Here is a 6,661-nt window from a genome sequence, read left to right as displayed (position 1 = left end):
TTGTTTTTTTTGTTATTAATCTCAACTACCTTTCTTTAATTTACTCTTAATTTTAGAAAATAAAAAATTATATTACTCTAAGTCATAGTATAAAGTTCTGTTTAGATATTTGGAAAGGGGTAAGAACGCAAGTGAAATAAATGTTAGAATTTGTTGGATATATACTAAGAATTAGAATACCAAATAAAGAATAATTATATACATACCTCTGTCATTTATGAAGTCAAATAATTGAAGGATAATATTTGTGTGAAGGTTTGGTACTTGAGAACACACATTTTGTCTAATCTTCTCATAGGTGACATGTAATGGATCCGTTAGTTGGAAATGTGGATATTTCCTTTATAACATGAATATATAGTGATTAGTGATCAAGTCTTAGCCATCAAAGACTTAAATCACAAGAATTTAATACTATTATCTTATCTTATTTTATCATATACACTAATCATTAGGCTCAAGGCCCAATAATACATAGTGACATCCAAAATCCAAAGTGAATCACTCAATCACTTTATGGGTTTATAGGAATATTAGGCTTAAACATTCAAACTGTTTTCACAAAGATAAAAGACAACAATCAATAGAAGCCCACTGCAAAAAATTCTAACAATAAATACACACATTCTAGCATTTGTCTTGTGAGAAACCAATCAAAGAGTGCGATATTAAAGGTAAGAGGAATGCTAGGGAGCCAGTAACTTTGTGATTTGTAGCCATCAAATAGTTATCAAAGATAATTTTAATGGTGTGAGATTATATCCAATGTTTCATTTTTCTTTGCTGGTTACATGTTGGCCAGAATTTAATAAAGTTGATGGCCTTCTAGACTTTTCCTAAAGGTAACATGTGTTCTCTGCTGCTGCACATTCTCTAAGATTGACAAAGCCGCTTCTATTGGCATAATGGCAAAGTAGCTGATCCTGTACTTCGGTCCATCAGAATCAGGTATGTCGTTGGTGCCAAACTCCATGAATTCCAACCCTCCACCTTAAACTACAATGTCGGCACCCTTATCCTCGACAACCCATAGAAATTATAGCATGTGTCGAACAACAACACGCCTTCGGGAATCTGCGGCAAGTTTGAGTCAACGCGGTAAACGCGTCCCTCATCGCTACATATGCTTGAGACTGCAACCAAGTCAAGACGGTTTCCGAGTCTACTACGACCCCAACCTTCTCCGACGAATCTATCACAAACATCCAAACTAGAACGGGAACCCTTCGTCCCCCAATGCTAACTCTAATGAACCCTACGTAGTAGAACAATTTGAACTTTGGGTTACTTAACATCTGAGTCATGACCGAGTCATCGGGTTGTGCTGAGTTAAAATCGAGAATGGACAATCTATATGAAAACGACGTCACTTTGATCTATGACAATAGCGACAGGGACCCGCGTCTGAGTCCAAGAACTGCGACAGATCCAGTAAACAAACCGTCGTTAAAGTGTCCACAACCCATGGGTGCCCGTGGAACTGACCTGATTTGTCTAAACGACATCGTTTCTATTATGAAATCACCGATTGAAATTGTATTGTCGCTGTAACTAACTTGATACTGACACTTTTGTGCAGGAGGCCTTGTCAAGTTGGTGGCACTGTGGGGCCTCGTACGTGATTTGGGCGTAAGAGGATGACCTGGACAGGAGAAAATTTGGTTGGATTGCTTGTAGCAGTGGTTACATGGCTTGCATTGGATCCACGTGAGGTAGCTGCCGCCTGTGTCCATGACCAAGTAGTATTGTTGTGGTGGTTATCCCACTTTGATCTGGGAGAAGTACTCACCGCTTCCTTGGCTTATGTTGTAGGTCATTGGCGAGGATAGATATTCGGGTCTGATGTCCGATTTGTTGGCATGGCTAATGGCAAGTTTGGGCTTGACTGTGATGGACTTGACTCGAGCTATGTCACAGTTAAGTTGAGTAAGAAAAATGTTGAGATGGTCCTCTTGTGATGGCTAGTGCGAAGAGTGCCTTGGGTATAGTTGCAGCCTGAATGAAGACGAAAGAGGAAGCTTAGAAAGGTAGGTACGCTACGTTGCCTTCAATGCATCAATTATTTAGTTGGATGAATAATTAATGTAATGTAGTAATCTTTATTTATTCGTTAAATAGATGTGAAAAAACATTATTTGAAAGTCACAATTTGATATAACTAATATTATCATATATCATGTTATTGATCATCATCCATATCATTTTATATTTTTTTTTAGAAATTTTCCTCCATTCATATATGTGTGTGTTCCGAGGTGTTACTTGAAACCAAGATGAATTTGGGCCTGGAAGTGAGGTCCAAAAGCCTTTGGGAAGAAATCCGACTTGGACACCGAGACGGTGGTTTATTTGACATCTTTACACTAGGTGGTGGTGGGGGTACCTACAAGGGACTCCGATGCCTAAGTTAGCAAGAATTGAAGCAGGTTTTAGGTCAGATTGAATTGGAAAAATGATTATGTGTTCGACTTGGACATTGAGATAGTAGTTTATCCAACGTCTTCGAATTGGACGGTGGTGGGGATACCTACAAGAGATTCTGATACCTAAGTCAGCAAGATATGAAGTAGATTTTAGGTCAGATTGAATTAAAAAAATGCCTATGTGTTGGGGTATTTATAGAAAAGTAATGTTGGACTTAGTGATTCCTTGGGGATGAGTTCTGAAGATCATGGGTGGTTACTCTCTTATAGAGTGAGAGGTTACTCCCCATTTTCAGGGTGGTTATCATCTGGGGTGATAACCAAAGTAGTGGGCAGAAGCGCTTTTCTTGCTCCCTAAGTCGGGCCGATTACGGCCTTTGGAAACCTGTGTTCAAATAAATCCGATCCAAGTGGACTAGGCTTTCTGTATTGGACTTTATGTTATTGAGCCGATCTTGGTAGGCCCAATCTCAAACGTAGCTTGTATGTCAGGAGTGAAGTGGGCTTGGCCCATATCATGTAGGCCCAGGTATGAATAGTGACCCTACCCGAGTTCAGATTCTTAGGCCAGAGCTCGGATAACAAGTTTATCAAATAGTAGTGCGTAGATCGTTAGTGAAGTCGTAATGTCAAAGTTGTGATCGGGCTAAAACTCGATATGATTTTGAAGGGATGTGTGTCGCTTCATTTCTTTTTGCATCTTTTCAGTTTTCATTGGTTACCGTACCAGTATTTAAAACCATTTAAATAACTGTAATTTTATCTTAATGCTCTTATCCTTAAAAGTCTATAAATAATCATTTCTTTCATTTCATCATCATCATCATCATCTAAACTTTCCGTATTTCTCTATAACTTCGCTCCTACCATTTGCTTCATTTTTTGTCTTCATACTTAATGTTAGTGTTTTTCCTTGTTCTTTTTGGTAATATTCAATGCTTGCTTGAGTGTGTTATGTTGTTTAAAAATGAAGCATCAATGATACCACTATGACTAGTGGCTCTCGCTACTATGGTACCACCATATTTGGTATTTTGTACAATTGTGATGTCACCATGCACAGTAAATTTTTTCATTTTTTATATCGTAGTAGTTGTTTATTTTTACTGGTAGTGTAGTATCTTTCTACATGTAGTTGAATTTTTAGAAAATAGTACCGTTGACATATGTATGGTCTAATTCTAAGTTCGAAGAGATTTTTCATTTTTGAAAATGATTTATAGCTCATAGAATCTTTTCGAATTAGTTATAGGTAGTTAATAGTTCTTGTGGATGTGTTAGCATTAAGCGGTCCCCTCCTTTGCGTTTTGTAGGTATTTTATTAACATCTTAAACAGTTACAATGAGTAGACTAGTTGAATTAAGTGTCTGCGTTCCTGATTGGGAGAGGGAGAAACTTTAGTACTATGGATCTAAGTAACTCAGTGAGTACTTTCGAAGAAAAGGAAAAATGAAATACAAACATCCGTGTAGGTAGTAACAGATGCGTGAGCATCTTTCCTATCTTTTCCTAGTGAATTTGCATCTAATTTGTTGAGTTTAATAAAGAATTAATTATCTTTTAGCCAATATGGATGCTACTTTGAGTCTTTTACAAATTTTTGTTTATTTTAGGTAGCATTCGGCTGGATTTGATGGAGTTTCTGCAGCACAAGAACCAAAGGAGATGGCAACGAGGAGCGACGCGTACGCGTGACTGACGCGTGCGCGTGATTTGGAGCTTTCCATGGCGACGCGTGCGCGTGACTGATGCGTACGCATGATTTGAAGATTTGCTCAGCGACGCATACGCGTAACTGACGCGTGCGCGTGACACGCGAAGAAGATCATCAACGCGTACGCGTGACTGATGCGTATGTGTGACATGCGCCACGTGCAAAAAACGCAAAAAAACGCTGGGGGCGATTTCTGGGCTGTTTTGACTCAGTTTTCAGCCCAGAAAACACAGATTAAAAGCTGCAGAATGGACAAAACGAGTGGTCCCCACCCATCAACTGAAGACTTGTTAATTAATTCTAATTTAAATTCAAATATTATTTTTTAGGAAAAGATATTATTTTAGTTTTAGAAGATAGATTTTAAATTTATTAGGATTAGGTATGAAAGGGGATTGGAATTAGTTAACTTTTCATTCCACCTCAACACAACATTATTCCATTCCAATTTACAATTCTTATTTTCTCTAAACCATGAGCAACTAAACCTCCACTGTTAAGGTTAGGAGCTCTGTCTATTTGTATGGATTGATTTTATTGCTTTTTCTATTTTAATTCATGTATAGATTTATAATTTAAGAATTGTTTTTGCTCTTTATCTTATGAATTTGGGTGGAACGGAAGTATGTCCCTCTTTCTATTTGAGTTCTTGTATAACTTGGAAAAGCTCTTTACTTGAACAACAGCTTGAAAATATATTCTCCTAAATTTTAATTATCTGGATTTAACGGGATACGTAACATATAATCCTTTTATTTTTGGGTAATTAGAATTTTTGTGGCATATAAACTAGAATTTGATCATCACCCTCTAATTGGAATTAATTGACCAAGGAATTGGCTGTTGACGAATTTTAGAGGAGACTAGAAAGGTCTAAGGAATTAGGGTCTAGTCACATATAGTTTGCCATAAATTAAGTCATACATAATTAAAATAGTTAGTAAGAAAAGTTAATCCGGAAAAATAGATAACTCTGAAACCTTAAATGCCTCTCCATATTTTATTCCCAATTCATTTACTTTACTATTTTACTTTCTGCACGATTGTTTAATGCTCTTTGAATATTCAAACACTCTTTTCTGTTTGCCTAACTAAGTAAATCAATGGGATAAGTATGATTTTGGTCCCCAACTTAGAGGCTAAAAATTTATTTTGTTCCCGACCTTTTTTTCGCTCCAAAATGGTCCCAAAGGTTTCAGTTTGTTTTAAAATCATCCTTTTTACCAATTTTATTTTTTTTGTTACCAAATTACTGGTACGCGGAATTGTGATTACACTTTAATTATGTAAAATTCATTGCTCTTTCTTTCCCTGGAAATGGCGCCAAAAACATGATGCCAAGACCATGGTTCACAAAATACAATAGTAAAAGGTCCTATTTATAATAAACTAGTCACTAGGGTTTATAGAAATAAGTAATTGATGCATAAATCCACTTTCGGGGCCCACTTGGTGTGTATTTGGGCTGAGCTTTAACTTTCCACGTACAGAGGCCATTTGTGGAGTTGAACGCCAGGTTTGGATCCATTTCTGGCGTTGAACTCCAGAATTGGGCAGAGAGTTGGCGTTGAATGCCAGTTTGCGTCATCTAAACTTGGGCAAAGTATGGACTATTATATATTGCTGGAAAGCCCTGGATGTCTACTTAGTTGCTTCCAATAATTGTGTGGAAGAAAATGTATCCCCTGAGGTATCTCAGGGATCTCTTGATTTGCAGTCAAATGTTCTACCACTGAGCTATAGACCCTTGATGGAAGCTTTTGTCTTCCCTTTCCTCTTTCTAGAGGTTTCTCTGGCCTTAGGTGCCATCAATGGTTATGGAAAAAACAAAAAAGCTATGCTTTTACCACACCAAACTTAGAATATTGCTCGTCCTCGAGCAAAAAAAGAAGAATAGAAGAAGAAAAAGAAGAAATGGAGGAGAGGGAGAGTGGGAAGTGTTTCGGCCAAGAGGGGTGTGTTGTGTGAATTTGATGAAGAATGGAGGGCTTTATATAGGGAAGGGAGGGGGGTTAAGATTCGGCCATATGGGTGGGTTTGGGTGGAAAATTGGTTTTGAATTATGAAGGTAGGTGGAGTTTATGAGGTAGGTTTATGGGGAAGAGTGGATGGATGTGAGTGGTGAAGAGGTGATGGGGGAAGAGAGTTTATGGGGTTGTGTGAAAGAGAGTGGTGAGAAGAAGTGAGTGGAGGTAGGTGGGGATCCTGTGGGGTCTACAGATCCTGAGTGGATCATGTGGGGTCCACAGATCCTGAGGTGTTCAAGGATTTACATCCCTGCACCCATTAGGCATGTAAAAATGCCTTTGCACACAACTCTGGGCGTTCAGCGCCAGGTTGGTGGCCATTTTGGGCGTTCAACGCCCATTTGTGTGCCATTTCTGGCGTTGAACGCCAGAACCATGCCTGTTCTGGCGTTCAGCGCCCAGAAGCTGCCCATTTTGGGCGTTCAGCGCCAGAACCATGCTCTGTTCTGGCGCTGAACGCCAGACAGATGCTCCTCCAGGGTGTGATTTTTCTTCT

This window comes from Arachis ipaensis, chromosome B03 (assembly GCF_000816755.2).
Source record: "Arachis ipaensis cultivar K30076 chromosome B03, Araip1.1, whole genome shotgun sequence".
NCBI lineage: Eukaryota > Viridiplantae > Streptophyta > Magnoliopsida > Fabales > Fabaceae > Arachis > Arachis ipaensis.
Note: the sequence above shows the minus strand (reverse complement) of the source record.